Below are 17299 nucleotides of genomic sequence, written 5' to 3' on the forward strand. Positions count from 1 at the left end.
GGTCAGCAAACCACATTTTGAGAATCTGCTATAAAGTACCTGGCGTCTGAACCAAAAGAGTAACTAGTAATTGGACTTCTGGACATGAAAGAAATATATGTCTTACCTACTCTAAAAATCTGTGGGGGAGAAGAAAGGGCAGGGAATTTGGAACTAGACAGATCTGTATTCAAGGTTTGGTCTACCTTGAGCCTAGGTATGTCTGGTTCCATATACTAGTTGTATAGCAATAGAGTTTGTCTCCTCATTTAATATGAGAATAACCCTAACAGGGTTATTCTGAGGAATAAATAAGATCAGGATGAAAAGCTCCGAGCATAACACAATGCACACAGTAGGTACACAATAAATAGTTGTAGTTAAGTTCATGTAGTTAGCATTGTTGTGTTTGTCTTTCAAGGTCCAGCAAACAGGCCACATCCTCCTTTATGTATTTTTTTATTTTTTACATCACATCACACAGACCATAAATAATCTCTCCTCAGACTCTCAAGACTACATCTATTCCTTTTTCAAGGCTCTTTCTATCTTAAACAAATTTTTTTCGTATTAGACTTACTAGCAATCCAAGTGTCCATCAGTGAATGAATGTATAAACAAAATGTGGTATATACCAGGGGTCCCCAGCCCCCAAGCCGAGGTCCAAGCAAAGCTTCATCTGCCTCTCCCCATCACTCACATGACTGCCTGAACCATCCCCCCACCCCACCCCATCTAGTCCATGGAAAAATTGTCTTCCATGAAACCAGTCCCTGGTGCCAAAAATGTTGGGGACCGCTGGTATATACATAAAATGGAATAGCATTCAGCCTTTAAAAGGAATGAAATTCTAATTCTACTTAGAATTCTAATGCTACAACACGAATGAACCTTGAGGACAGTACGCTAAGTGAAATAAACCAGTCACAAAAAAGACAAAATACCGTATGATACTATTTATATGAGGGACTTAGAGCAGTCAAAATCATAAAGACAGAAAGTAGAATGGTGTTGCCAGGGGCCAGGGGGAAGGGACAGAAAGGGGAATTCTTGTTTAATAGGTATAGAGTTTCAGTTTTACAAGATGAAAAGAGCTCTGGAGATGGAAAGTGGTGAGGGTAACACAGCATTATGAATGTTTTTAATACCACTGAACTGTACACTTAAAAATGATTACAATAGTAGATGTTATGTATATTTTACCACATTAAGAAAATGAAAAAATGTATTTATTCTTCTTTCAAATCTACATGTTCTTTTCTTTTTCATAATGATATGCAGTGATATGTTCTTGCCTAATAGTGAAAATAATTAGAACATAATGAACATAGTTATTTTTAAGTTTCTTTACAATTTTTATCACCTGAAATTTTTGGGGTGTGAATTCTTTCACTGGGGGCATCTGCTAGTCTTTCTTATGAGACTTGATTTTCTCATTTGTCTAGCATGTCCTGGACGACGGAAACATCTCACATTTACTTCTTTTTTTTTTTTTTTTTGGCTGCGCTGCGCATCTTGTGGGATTTTAGTTCCCTGACCGGGGATTGAACCCAGGCCCTCAGCAGTGAAAGCGCCAAGTTCTAACCACTGGACCACCGGTGAATTCTTCCACATTCACTTCTACCAGAGCCCTGTGAGAGACATGAGTTCCAGACCAATTTTTAGGGTGATTCTTGACACCACATGAGTGAAGCAAATTTAGTGAAAAATAAACTTTGCCCTGAGCATAAAGTTGGTAGAATGTGTTATACATTTATAGACTGGCAGCCACTGTAATATGTTTCTTTTTTTTTTTAATATTTATTTATTTATTTATTTGGTTGTGCTGGGTCCTAGTCGTGGCAGGCAGGCTCCTTAGTTGCGGCACGTGGGCTCCTTAGTTGCGGCATGCATGTGGAATCTAGTTACCTGGCCAGGTATCAAACCAGGGCCCCCTGCATTGAGAGCACGGAGTCTTAACCACTGTGCCACCAGGGAAGTCCCTGTAATATGTTTCTATATGTCCTTTTTGTTTGGGCCTTCAAAATAAATATTTCCTTTCTCTCTCCAGAGCTTCTAAAATGGCAGGAAAAGACTGTCTATGAAAGCCCTAAAGAGTCTGCAGTCCTTGGACACTTGCCTGGAGAATAACCGCTCTGTGCTTGCTTCTATTATTTTTATTTAAAAAGAAAACAAAAACAGACTTCACACTGAAAGTTTCACTACTACAGGGATATACTCCTTCTGAGGTTCAAACAGTCCACAGTGGTGGAATTTAAAAGGTGATCCTCTATTATCCTTCGGCTCTGCTAATCCATGCACAATACACTTACTTATTCATTCAACAAATATTTATTGAACATCTGTTAGGCACTAATCTAGGGCCTTGGGATATAACAATTAACAAGAGACAAATTCCCTGACCTCATGGAGCACACATTCCAGTGGGGAAAGACAAACAATAAACATGCAGGGACTTCCCTTGTGGTCCAGTGGCTAAGACTCTGCTTTCCCAGTACAGGGGGCCCAGGTTCGATCCCTGCTCAGGGAACTAGATCCCACATGCCACAATTAAAGACAAAGATCCCGCACGTGGCAACAAAGATCCCGCGTGCTACAACTAAGACCCAGCGCAGCCAAATAAATAAATAAATATTTTTTTAAAAAAAGATCGTATGTTCCAATAGCTAGAATAAACAAATCTATATTTTAAAAACATGCAAACAAATAACTTCATATATTAATAAGTATTATTAAGAAGAAAATAGCAATGTGGTTAGAGACTGACTGGGTGGAGGCCCCTTAGGTGTGGGAAGCTCTCTGGAAGGCCATAACATTTGAGATGAGACCTGAAAAATGAGAATTAGACAGCTATGCAAAGAGCTGGGGAAAGAGCATTCCAGACAGAAGGAACAGCAAGAGCAAAGCGTTTAGGGTGGGAGCAGGCTTGGCATATTTGAAGAACAAAAGGAAGACATCAGTGTGGCTGGATGGGGAGAATGGTAGAAAACCATTGGTATTCTTTTTTTTTTTTTTTTTTTCTGGCTGCATTGAGTCTTCGTTGCTGCATGCAGGCTTTCTCTAGTTGTGTCGAGTGGGGGCTACTCTTTATTGCGTGCGTGGGCTTCTCATAACAGTGGCTTCTCTTGTTGCGGAGCACGGGCTCTAGGCACACGGGCTTCAGTAGTTGTGGCTCATGGGTTCAGTAGTTGTGGCTCACAGGCTCTAGAGCGCAGGCTCAGTAGTCGTGGCGCATGGGCTTACTTGCTCCGCGGCATGTGGGATCTTCCCGGACCAGAGCTTGAACCCGGGTCCTCTGCATTGGCAGGCAGATTCTTAATGACTGTGCCATCAGGGAAGTCCCAGAATGTTATTCTGAGTGTGATTGGAAGCCATTGAATAATTTCAGGCAGGGGATTGATATGATCTGAAGAGATTGATATGATTCTATTTTAAGGAGACCATTGTGGGTTCTAGGTGGAAAATAGATGGGAAGGAGCAAGTGTTGAAGCAAAGAGACCAGTTAGGAGACTACTCCAGTAGTACATGAGACAGATGCCGATGGTCTGGGTGAGGATGATGACGATGGAGGTAAACAGAAGTAGTTGGATTCAGGTAGAGGTTACTGAACTCAATGAAGGAATGGATTGGGGGTAGGGGGTTGGCCATGAAATAAAGAGAGGAATCAAAGATGATTTGTAGGGACTTCCCTGGTTGTCCAGTGGGTAAGGCTCTGTGCCCCCAATGCAGGGAGCCTGGATTCGATCTCTGGTCAGGGAACTGGATCCCACGTGTATGCCACAACTAAAGATCCTGTGTGCCACAACTAAGACCCGGCACAGCTTAAATAAATAAATATTTTTTTTAAAAGATGATTTGTAATCTCCAAATAAGTATGCTGAGTGAAAGAAACCAGACGAGAAAGAGTAACATGCTGTATGATTCCATGTCTAAAGTTCTAGAGTATGCAAATAAATCTAAAGTGACAGAAAGAAGATCAGTGGTTGCCAGGTAGATTGGGGGTGGTGGAAACTAAGGAGGAGGCAGAAAGAAGGGGTTACAAAGGAGCATTAGATAACTTTTGTGGTGATGGATATATTTATTATCTTAATTATTAAGATGGTTTCCTAGGTGGGAATTTATCAAAGTGTACACTTAAATATATTCAGTTTATCATATGCAATTATACCTCAATAAAGTCGTTTTAGAAGAAAAAAAAAGACTCCTAGGTTTTTGACCTGAGCAAACTTGTTGAGTGATATGTCTTTTACTGAGAAGAGAAAGTTAGTTCTTATGATATAGCCTACATGCAGTCTCAAAGCCACTCTCCAGGAATAATAAGAATAATCTTTCCTCCTGTGAATAGACTATATTTGTTAGAGTATAGGTTCAGCTGCTGTAACAGAGTTCCAAAATAGCAGTGGCTGGAACAAGATAGAAGCTCATTTCTCTCTGTCACAATCATCCAGACAAAAGCAACACAGGGTAAGTATGTGAGTTCTACAATGCCAGAGTTCCCAGGCTCCATCTATCTTATCCATGTGATCCAAGATGACTCATCACCACCATATCCATAGCTTAAGCTAGAAGGAGGGGGAAAAGGACAGGGGAGACTCACTCTGTCCCTTTAAAGGCATATCCCAGAAGTTGTAAATGTGGCTCTGTTTGCATCATATTGGCCCAGAGAGAATCACGTGGCCATTCCTGGTGACAAGAAAAACTGAGAAATGTAGTTATTATTGTGGGCAACTATGTGACTAGCTAAACACCAGGAATTGTATTATTATGAAAGGGAAATAAAAGAGAGATACTGGGGAAAAATTAGCAGTTTCTGACATGGGAGCTTTTCAGCTTACAAAGCCATTTCTCATTAATCAAGTTATTTGATCTTAACAACTTTCTACGATGGATACTCTGAAGGGTTCACTCCATTTGAGAGAAAGTTTAGCAGAGTTAAGAGTTACGGTTAAGAGTATAGACTTTGGAATCTGACCACCTAGTTTCAAATCCTGTTTCTACTGTTTACTTGCTGTGAGATCCAAGGAAAATTATTTAACCTCTCAGGGCTTCTGTCTCTTCAACTGTAAAATAGAGATAATAACAGTACCCATCTCATAGGTTGTTATCAGGATTAAATGAGATAATGCATGCAAAGTTCCTGATATACAGTTATACCTAATCTACATTAACTATTATTTGGTGTCAGGTATTGCAAACATACAGATAAATAAAAGAGCATTTCACAGTACAGTGGAGGTCACAGATAAACAGAGAGTTATAAAAGAATATGAAAATTCTTCTGTAGAGGAAGTAACCCCAGGAGTTGGAAGAACACAGAGGAGGGGCTCCTAACCCAGGAGTCTTGTAGGAAAAATAAGAGTTTGTGGCAAAGAAAAGAGAAACAATATTCCTAGAAGAGACTAAGACACCAAGGCAAGAGCCTAGTGTCTTTGGAGAAATACAAATTGTTTGATATGCCTGAAGCACAGAAGCATGTCAACCACTGAGAGAAAAGGGACAGAGAGATGAGGGCCAACGGTGGAGGGCCTCCCAAGTCAAGCTCATTGAATGCAATGCAATGGTCATTGAATACAATGCAATGGTCATTAAATACAATGGAGTGCTGTAAGCAAGGGAGTGACTGGTCACATTTACACTCCAGAAAATTGTGGTGGCTGCTTTAGGTGGAATGAGAAGAAGATGAGAAACCAGATCAGAACTAGAGCAGCCTTCCAGACAGCAAGGGGCCAAAACTAAGGCAGTGGAAGAGAGGAGAGCCCCAGCGTTCATCTGCTTTTCGAAATTCCTTTCCTGTCTTTAGCAAGTTCTCTCTTAACCTTGCCTTACCTCAGGTGCTTTTGCATCACTTAATTTACTACAGAAATATCCTCTTTGATAACATTTCTATATACAGGTGATCAACCATCATGGTTTGTCCAAGACTATACCAGTTTTTGCATTGAAAGCCCTGTGATCTGGGAAACCCCTCAGTCCTGGGCAGGCCAGGACAGCTGGTCAACCAACCTATAGAGCTTTACGGAGAGGCAGTGTAATGGTTAAAAGAAAAATTCTGGACCCAGATTGCCTGGATTCACATCCCAGCCCGATCATGTATCAGGTACAGGACCTTGAGCAAGTTACTTTACCTCTCTGTAGTTCAATTTCTCCACATGAAAAATGGGGTTGCTGCAATGTAGTAACTACCTCACAGGGTCATTGTGAGGATTAAATGGGTGAATATATAGAGGTGGCCCTCTGTATCCATGGATGCAAAATTCAAGGTAAGGGCTGACTGTAAGGAACTTGAAAATCCCGAGATTTTGATATCTGCAGGAGGGGAGGAACCAATCCCTGGTGGATACTAAGGGACAACTATACTGAGTATTTACAATTTAGATTGACACCTGGAACATTGTATTTTTCATGACTATTTTGGAATTGTAGCTGTAATAACCTTACTGCCTTCTGGTTTATTTCACTTCCGTCTCACACATCCCCTTGTTCTGTCATCCTTTCTTGGATGTCTCCAGATCCTTCACTTGAAGCTCTCAGTCACCTCACCCAAAGATGGTGAGAAAAAGTAGTTCTGAGACTCGGATCTGTGGGTAGCCTCTGAGAGCATTAAATTGAATTAAAGAGAATTTAAGGATTTTAAGACTCTCTCCCAAGTGGGCTACTTCCTGATATCCTCAGGAAGGGGGAATTTGCGTCTGTTTCCTTTGACAATGAATTATGCACAATGGTCTGCCTAGTAGTAGGGTGGGATGGGGTGGGGCATTTGTACGGCTTATATGGTTCTGTGAGGGCTTTAGAGACAGGGATAGGGAGTGATCCTTCCCAGTGACACATTTGCCAAGAAACTGAAGTAGCTCTTCTAGCTGGCTAAGTTAGGTTTGGGGCTGGGACATTCCTAGGAGGGAAAGGGGAGCCTTAGCTGTGCTTACCAAACAAAATAGTCACTGTAAACTACAAGGAGAGGAAATGAGTTGTCCTAAGCGGGAACTGTCAGCGGCTTTTCCCAGGCACCTTGCCACATTTGATTCAATCTGTTTATGAAAAGTCCAAAGAAAATGAGTATTTTCAATCAATCTGATGATTTAACCTTGCCTAAGAGATGAAGCTGGGTAACAGAGCATAACAAAGACTGGGATAGTTATCCTATTGGTCACCAGAGAAAGTGAGGGGGTGGGGCCTGCCAGAGGTGAGAGTCAAGGATAGAAGACTCAAGAATCGGGAAGCAATAAGGTCAGGGAAATCAAAAGCCTAGTGGAGAATCCATGTCTCTATCACTGCAGCTCACCCCAAATGGAAAAAGTTCATTGTCCTTTAAAACAGGAAGAAGAATACAATGGGGTTGGGTTGAGATCTGGACAAAACTCCACATGAAGTTTTAAAATAGGCACCAAAAAGCATCAACACAGAAGAATGTTTTTCTACCCTCAGAGCTGTACTTAGGATGTGGTGACTAAGGCTCTTCCCCAGAGCACCCACATTTAGCAGCTCCAAATTTTTTAAATAAAGATTTTTAAATTATAAGAAGCTTAAATTTTTAATATTTTTCCTTTTATAAATTAGAACATGAGTGAGTGTAGCAGCACCTAGTAAGCAGGAAACTTAGTTGAAACAGGAAACCACACATCATTCACCTGTTACTAACTTGCATATGTAGCCACAAGCAATTCCAGACTTACATTTGACCAGTTTAGCCTCCAAGTGGAAAGAGACAAGGCTTCTTTCCTTTATGGTTCCAGAAAGAGTCCCAGAATTGGATTTTCCGGGCCTAAGTTGATCATATGCCCATCTTTGAAATAATCACAATAGCCAGAGGCATGGAATGCTCTGATTGGCCAGGTGCAGGTCATACAGCCATTCCTGGAAGGTTAGGGGTATCAGCCCCACCCAAAAAGCACGTGGACTGAGGGAAAAGTGTCTTCTTTACCAAAGAGTAAAGTATAAGTATCAAAGGAAGAGGTGATGGATATCACAAATAGGGAAAAAAAAAAAAATAGGTGTCCACTACACCTTAGTTGCCAAAATTTCAACTTTTTCAATCCTCTCTCCTAATGAATAGGCCAATTCCATTTCGATAGGTACATGAACTTTATGATAGTGAATCTCTATTCTTCCTGAGATAGTGGAGGTCAGGGACTTCAAGGAAACAGTCTTGTTTTGCAATGGAGTCCTTGGATCATTGGATGTGGAGGGTCACATCCAAGGGGACTGAATCTAAGACTTAGTGTTGTTTGGCTTTTCTAGCTCAGGACACTAAGTACTATCTCTTTGTTTTATTAAAGACAAATTGTAGCAGCCACTGTTGATAGGGATGTGGAAGTTACCACTTCCTTTTGTCCCCTCAGCTAAGGTCAAATGCTAAGGTCAGCTTGGGCTTGGGAAGATGGCAAAGGGTAGCTGGCTGTGGGTGAGTAGCCTCCATGACCTCATAGGTCTTTGTCTTTTTAACCACAGGGATTAGTAGAATACATAAGAAGTCACAAGCAGGAATACTTATCCTGAAACATCAGCATCTGAGGACAGAAAGCCACATAGAATTAGACGGTGAACTTTGCAATGGATCCTAATTAGTCCATCCATTTTGTCACATACTTATTTCCATTGTGTTCTGCCATCTGAAGTTTAGTATAAAATTTCCAGGAAAAAATCCTAGACTCAGAGAGCTGGAAGGGATCTTTGATTTCTTCTAGCCTAACCCCTTACTTTATAGTTGAAAATATAGAAAATATACAGAAATATGTAGAAAAATATAATATAGAAATACAGAAAATGAGGCTCACAAAGGAGAGGTGGCTTGCCAAGAACATAGCAAATTGGTATTCAAGCTAAGACTAGAGCCCAGGAGTCTTGGATTCCCTTCCAGAGTTCCTTCCATTCCACCCTGTGGCCTTTCTTGGGTGGATCCTGGCAAGACTATACTGAGTCTCAAAAAGAAGAATTTAGAATCAAAAGGCTCCATTTGTCTGGGGAATATGGGACTCCTTTTTGTACCCAGTTACCCTCGACTGCACTTAAACATACAGATCTTGGAAAAGGGCTTCAATCCCGGGGCACAAAGAGAAATTGAGATAGAAAAAGCTCTAGGCCTCTGCTCCCTAGAAGCAAGATTAACCTGGTATTCTTTTAGATTTGGACTATGCATTGGGAATTCTGGATACTCCATAAACAGAGCCATGCTGCGTGGCTTACGGGATCTTAGTTCTCCCACTAGGGATCAAACCCACACCCTCACAGTGAAAGTATGGAGTCCTAACCACTGGACTACCAGGCAATACCCCAGCAATCTTTGAAAGCACTGATACCTGGGCCCCTCCTCCTGGAGAGGTGGATTCAGTAGATCTGTGCTGGAGCCCAGAGAATCTGCATCTTTTAGAAGCTCACCAGGCTTAGAAGCTGCAGCTCTAGAAGAAAATGTTAATGGAAATGCTTTTCTGGGAGGGAGAAAAAAAATTACGTCAAAACTTGGCACTTTAAAGCCATTCTGATGTAAACGCTTCAGGTGTTTATGACAAAGAGAAAACGAGAATTCCTGGAAAGGGGAGGAAGTTGAAACCCAAGAAGTCATAGAGGGAACAAAGGAAATAGAATGCGGCTGAGTTTCTGTTTTACTACATTGTGACCACAGCTTACACTCTGACACATCAGCTCTTAGCCCAGACTTTGTTTCCCTGACTCTACCCTCCAGTGACAGATTCTGTGAATTCCTAGTCCTCAGGGCAGAAGAGCATTAATGCAAATCAACCACTTCTTGGCATTTTTATAGTTTCTGAACAAAAAAGCTAATCATACATTGGCTTTGTCCATGTATAAATGAAACAAATATTTAAGTACCTACAGGATGCTAAGTGCTGCTCTAGCAGTGAACAAAATAAACACCTTCCCAGTCCTCATGATCCTTAGAGTCTGGCATAGGTGGTGGATGCATATCATAGAACTTACTGAGAACTGGGGTTGTAAAGAGATCCTTCCCTTTATTTTAGTGGCTTCATCACACTAGTTTCTCTTCTATTCCTAGACTACATCAAGCGTTTTCCTTCCTCCAGGCTTTATATGTGCTGGTTCTCCTCTAGAACACTCTTACCTGCACTCTGCCCATCACCTACAACTAAACTTATGGGTGTCAGCTTCAAAGCCCTTTCCGTAAAGAGGCATTTAACTGACTCCACAATTTATGTATACATTCTTTTTTATATTCTTTTCCATTATGGTTCATCACAGGATGTTGAATATAGCTCCCTGTGCTATACAGTAGGACCTTGTTGTTTATCCATTCTATATATAATAGTTTGCATCTGCTAACCCCAAACTCCCAATCCATCCCTCCCCCATTCTCCTCCCCTTTGGCAACCATAAGTCTGTTCTCTCTGTCTGTGCTGACTTCACAGTTTAAAGTAGCTGCTCCGGGGCTTCCCTGGTGGCACAGTGGTTAAGAATCCACCTGCCAGTACAGGGGACATGGGTTCGAGCCCTGGTCCGGGAAGATCCTACATGTTGTGGAGCAACTAAGCCCGTGTGCCACAACTACTGAGCCCATGTGCCACAACTACTGAGCCCGTGCTCCACAACGAGAAGCCACTGCAATGAGAAGCCCGTGCACCACAACAAAATGTAGCCCCCTGATCTCCGCAACTAGAGAAAGCCCACGCACAACAATGAAGACCCAATGCAGCCAAAAATAAAATAAGTAAAAATTTTTAAATGAATAAATAAAGTAGCTGCCCCGTTATTCTCTCTCAGAGCACCTTATACTTTTTCTTCATGGCATTTATCACAGTTTTTTTTAAATTTATTTATTTATTTTATTTATTTATTTTTGGCTGCACTGGGTCTTTGTTGCTGTGTGTGGGCTCTCTCTAGTTGCTGCGAGCGGGGGCTACTCTTCATTGTGGTGCTCTGGCTTCTCATTGCGGTGGCTTCTCTTGTTGTGGAGCTCAGGCTCTAGGCACACGGGCTTCAGCAGTTGTGGCACACGGGTTCAGTGGTTGTGGCTTGCGGGCTCTAGAACGCAGGCTCAGTAACTGGTGCACGGGCTTAGTGCCACCAGGGAAGCCCTATCACAGTTTTGAACAGTATATTTATTTGCATGATTATTTTTAAACTCCACCTTAAAAAAATTAATTCACACAGTAACCACATATTAAATGAAAACTGTAAAAGGGAAAGAAAATTGGCTTCCTGTTCCTGACACCCTGGTTCTCAACTCTTCTTCCCACAGGCAGATGCTATTATATTCTATAAATATTCTATATAGCTCTGTGGGTCCATGTAATTATTTGTTAAGTGGCTATCTACTAGTCTGAAAGTAGGTACTGTGTCTATTTGTTCATTGCCTTATCCTTAGTATTTGGCACATAATTAGCACTTCATCAGTATTTGTGGGGTAAATGAAAGGATGTTAAAAGAACAGAGAAATTGGGTCAATATCTGAACTGCCAGCTTTTATGCATCTTCCCTGCCCCACTCAGCTCTGAGCACACAATAAACTTTATCGATGCTCCTGTGCTCTCCCAGCTCTCCGTTTACACCTCCTTGAGAGCAACTTCTCACACGGTGCTGAAACTATAGTTCCCTTGCCTGTTTGTCTCTCCCAGTAGGTAGTCAGTGAGCTCCTTGAGGGCTGGGACCACGTTTAATTCTTCTGGAACGCCGTTCCCAGACGTTAATGAGCACTTTCTGACTGGCTGCTTGTCTAACCTGATGCATCAGACTGTTGGCTCCTTTGCAATTCTGTTCTCAGCCTGTCAGAGCAGCTCAGAGTTGTTATTTTTCCGATAAAGACTAGCGTTTGCTTCAACATCTCTAGTTTAGGGAGGTGCACTTTATTTGAGCCTTCCTGCAGATTCTCATTTCTTTTAGGACTCAGTTTGCTCATCTGTAGAACGGGAATAATCATGCCAAACTTCCAGAGTTGTTGTGATAATTAAATGAGGTCTTATGTAAAAGCGTCGAGCACATCAAAGCAGTTGTTCAATTCCCCACACCCTTTCAGCAGGAAGAGTCTAGGTGTCTGTTTTACTGAAAAGGAGAGAAGCTCTCTCTGCATGGGAAGTAGGGTCAGACAGACAGGAACTTTAATTCCAATCCCAGTTCAAACATTATTGAAACAGTGAGACGTGAATCACTAATAAAGTAAAAAATTTGCCCTTTTTGGACAATGACTTGAAATATAATGGTTACATGTTAAAGAAGCTGCTGAGTGATGCACCCTCAGGACAGAATACAGAGACTTAGAAGGTCCCTCAAGGCCATATGCAGTCTGGTCCCTGCCTGCCCCTCTGTCTCATCCTGCAGCACTCCCTCCCTCCTCCCTTCTAGGCTCTAGCCATACTGAACTTTCTTTGTTCCTCCATGCATCCTTTTGATGCCAGGCCTTTGCATATGCTCTTCCATCTGCCTGTCACTTGCTTACCCTAAGCTTAAAAATTTCTTCCCCAGGAAGACCTCTTTTTTTTGTGTGTGTGGTACGCGGGCCTCTCACTGTTGTGGCCTCTCCCGTTGCGGAGCACAGGCTCCGAACGCGCAGGCTCAGCAGCCATGGCTCACACGGGCCTAGCCGCTCCGCGGCATGTGGTATCTTCCCGGACCGGGGCACGAACCCGTGTCCCCTGCATCGGCAGGCGGACTCTCAACTACTGCACCACCAGGGAAGCCCAGGAAGACCTCTCTTGACCTCCTGAACCAGAATAGGTCACTGTGTTGTAGGTCAACCTATAAAACCCTGTTCTTCCCCTTTCCCAGCACTCATTACAGATGTAAATTCCCAAAGGGCCTTATTCAACCATCTATGTATTCAACAATCATTTCTAGAATTCCTACTATGTGCTAGGTGTTGTTCTGGAGGCTGAGGATACAGTGGGAGGCAAGATAAACCACAGACCCTACTAAAGGACACTTACATTCTAGTGAGAAAGGAAGACAATAAACAAATTAATATAGGGACCTCTGCCCTATTCATTTCCGCATTTCTAGAACTGGACATTGTATACTCAACGCATAGTAGATACTCAAAAAATGCTTGTTGAGGTGAAGGAACATGAAGTGAGTGTGAGTGGCAGCCAGCCTCAGGAACGAGGCAAGGGTGGCCAGTGTCAGAGCCAACATGACTAACTACTGCAGGGATCATTTCACCCTGAAGATCTGTCCAGCTTTCAGGAAGGACCAAAATGGGTTGGAGCCTACCCTCTCCTGTCGGTCTCCAAGAACATGAGACTGGGTTGGGGAGAAGTGGCTTAGCTTCACTTCTGTCTGCCCTGTGCCTATGTAGGCATGTAAAAATGGGGATAAGTGAGTGGGTGCAAGCCCCAGACTTGCCAAATGATCTTATCCACTCCTGTGCCTTCCTGTGTCAGACACTGGCTAGCTGGTGGCCAAACCCATTTCCTCTTTCTCACGGACACCCACCTATACTACATTTTCCCACTTCTCTTATAGTTAGATGTGACCACATGATGAGCCTTTGTCAGTGGAATATGGACAGAAGTGATAGAAACTCCCATGCACGATCCTTCATGCTCTTTCCACATCAAAGTGACCTCAGAAACCATGTATTAAAGGTGGCAGAGACCCAAGATGGAAGGACTTAGGTCCCTGAACTACTATTTGGAGAAGAGCCTCCCATTTATTAGGACAGCCATTATTTAATTTATTTTTTTAAATATTTATTTATTTATTTATTTTGGCTGTGCCGGGTCTTAGTTGTGGCACATGGGATCTTCGTTGCAGCACACACATGGGATCTTTGTTGCAGCATGTGGACTTCTTAGTTGCAGCATGCATGTGGGATCTAGTTCCCTGACCAGGGATTGAACCCAGGCCCCCTGCATTGGGAGCACAGAGTCTTGCCCGCTGGACGACCAGAGAAGTCCCAGGAACACCCATTTTAGACTTGACCTGAGTGAGAAATAAACTACTGTGATGGGCCACTGAGGCTGGGCATTTACTTGTTAGAACTGCTAGCATTATCTTAACTATATACTTCCTTACTCTCTCCGGGACAATGGTACTTCTCCAGCCCAGAGCCTCCCCTGGGCTCCAAACTCAGCTCTACAGCTATGCACCAGACATTCCTATTGGCATGGTCGGATATATATATAAAGCCTTTTTCAGATTCTTTTCCATTATAGGTAGTTACAAGATATTGAATATAGTTCCCTGTGCTATACAATAGGTCCTTGTTGTTCATCTATTTTATGTATAGTAGTGTGTATCTGTTAATCCCAAACTTCTAATTTATCCCTCCCCCACCTCCTTTCCCCTTTGGTAGGCATATGTTTTCTGTGTCTGTGAATCTTCTTCATCCATTCATCTGTTGATGGACATTTAGGTTGTTTCCATGTCTTGGTTACTGTGAATAGTGCTGCTCTGAATGTTGGGGCGCCACACTTACTTTAAAACCCTACGCTGGCTCCCATCACCCTGAGGATCCAGTCCAAACTCCTTGGCACTGTCTTGAAGGCCCTGCATGATCTGACCCGGCCTCCCTCTACCTCTTCACCCCTTCTGCTGACCCCAACCCAGCTGTCTACACTGTGGTCACACCAAATTCATTTCAGTTCCTCATTCACATCATCCTCCCTCCCTGCGCTGACTGTTCCCTCTGCCGAAGAATACTCTTAACCCCTCTCTTCCCTTGGGCCACATCTGCTCATCCTTTAGGCTTCAGCTTGAATTTCACTTCCTCAAGGAAGTGGCCTCCCTGACCGCTGGAGCAGGCTCAGCCACTAGCACCTCCCACTGCCCATCATAACTCTCTTGACACTTGATTGATGTGACTTGTTTAATTGTCTATCTTTCCTGTTAGAGTGCAAGTTTCTAGAGGGCAGAGCCTGGGTCCTGTTCACTCTTGCGTTCTTAGCTTCTAGAACAAAATAGGAATCACTGTATGAATGTTAAATGAACACATGCTATCAGTGAACTAGCTCAATAATCGTCAACTTAAAGTTGCCATATGGCATCTCTCGGCAGCCTCTTAGGAATATCAGTGCTCTTTCATGGTAGCAAACAGTTAATTCTCAGAGTTTCTCTGTGATCTGAGTCAGCGATGATTCGCCCCGACTTCTTCACGAGGAAACAGAACCCCAAGGGAGCAGGTGATCTGCCCTAGGGAAGCAGAGAGGAGAAGCAGTCACAGGGCTCTAGCTATGACCATATTACCTCTACTTCCGCCCTCCTCCCCCTCCCACCCCAACCCCAGCCACCAACTTTTCTTGTTTCTGAGCACCAGGCGGAAATGTAATGTCATGACACATTGGGGCATTTCTTTCTTCCCCTGCATTTTTCTGATGTGACTCCAGCCTGGGGGTTGGGAGAGCACAGGCCACAGGGGGAGGGAAGCGGGTGGTGGGGAGGTTAGCTGCCCCCGCATTCCTCGGCGGCCTCCGTTTGCATAGTTCTGAGGGAGAAGAAAGCAGTTAGCAAGCTTTGGCAGATACACTGGGCATTCAGCTCCTGTTCTGGCAGCTGCAGTGGTTGGGACCAAACACACGCTCTGCCAAGGCCAGGGAGGCAGGCCCTCTCCTGGCCCAGGCTGCCAAAATGCGGTGGAGGAGGTCAGCACCTCTGCCTAAGATGGGGAATCACAGAAAGAGCCCCCTTCTTTCTGCCCAGTCTGGCAGCCAGTTGACCATGAGCCAGTAAGTGTGCGTATATGCGGTGGGGGTGGGAGAATAATGTCAGGGCCTCAGGACAAATCCTTCCAGGTTGGAGGGCTGGGGTGGACATCGGAGGGTCTGGGGGTGCTTAGCCCTTGCACACCCTGAAGATGCTGGAGGGGAAGCCCCTGGGCAGATGTCCCCACCCAGCTGCTGGGGCCACTGACATCGCATTCCAGAGAGGGCTGCAAGTCACAGACCGTGGCTTGAGAAAGAGCGTGCGGCCTCGCTCACCATGGAAACCAGGCTTCCTAGGAAAAGGTCACATATTTGATGTGGCTGTCATCCGGACACCTTAAAAGAGGCCCTGTTCCTGTTTTCTTGAGGACACCCGCCAGTAGAGAAGGCCTGAGACAATGGGGGTAGCAGCTGACCAGTTTGCCCGGCTCTAGGCGGGCCCCTGTCACAGTTTCCCCTTCTCAGCAAAGCCCAGCGTGCACACGCTTCCACAGCCTGACTCCAACTCATACCCATTGGGTCAGCGCTGCAGACCCAGCCATGAGTCTGGCAAGGAGATTGGCTGTTCCAAGAATCTGGAGAAGGAGGTGCCAACAAGATCTATGAGGGTAAAAACTAGCAGAGGGCTAGAAGTCAGAACTTGTCAATAACTACCATGTATTGAGTACTTACTTCACACCAGGTACCATGATAAATGCTTTACATGCACCATAATCCTCACAAAAACCAGAATAAGAAAAGTGAAGCTTTACGCAACTAGAGATTATCATACTAGGTGAAGTAAGTCAGAAAGAGGAAGACAGATACCATATGGTATCACTTACATGTGAAATCTAAAATAGGGCACAAATGAACCCAACTACGAAACAGAAACAGACTCACAGACATAGGGAACAGACTGGTGGTTGCCAAGGGGGAGGGGCTTGGGGGAGGGATGGAGTGGGAGGTGGGGGTTAGCAGATGTAAGCTATTATACATAGAATGGATAAGCAATAAGGTCTTACTGTACAGCACAGAGAACTATATTCAGTATCCTATGATAAACTATAATGGAAATGAATTTTAAAAAGTGAAGCTTTAAGAGGTTAAATAACTTGTCCAAGATTATTATACAACCAGAGAATGGCCTGGTCAGGGTTTGAACCCAGCTTTGCCTGATGCACAGCCTGAATCCTTAACCTCTACCCTATTTTCACTCACTCTTTTATTCATGCATTCATTCATTTATTCAACTGTCCATTCATTCATGCATGCATCAAACATTTAGTGAGAGCCTCTGATGTGCTGGGAACTGTATTGGGTACCGGCAGAGAGAGCTGCAAAAGGACACGCCGCATGACCTCCATGAGCTCACAGTGAGAAAAATAGATAAGTGAATAATGACAATACACAGTGTGATGGACACCATGGGAGAGGAACACCAAAGGTGCTATGGGAAGAGGACCAATTTTCCTTGCATTGTCCAGGCCCGGTTCTGTGGAAGCACAGGGGAAAAGTGACTAACCCAACTGGGACTGGCTGACTTTCTCCAGAAGGTATCCAAACTGGAAAAGGATATTTGTACCTGCAGGTTTGAACTTGGGTCAGGCTTCTCAGGCCTCGAGTCTCAGGGTCTGGAGTTGTATCGACTAAGCAGGAGAGCACACTTACCCCCTAATGGACCTGATCAGGCCCTCCTTACCAAGCACAGGGCTTCCCCGGGCCACCAATCCACTCAGTAC

Source organism: Neophocaena asiaeorientalis, unplaced genomic scaffold (assembly GCF_003031525.2).
Source record: "Neophocaena asiaeorientalis asiaeorientalis breed wild unplaced genomic scaffold, Neophocaena_asiaeorientalis_V1.1 scaffold204, whole genome shotgun sequence".
Lineage (NCBI taxonomy): Eukaryota > Metazoa > Chordata > Mammalia > Artiodactyla > Phocoenidae > Neophocaena > Neophocaena asiaeorientalis.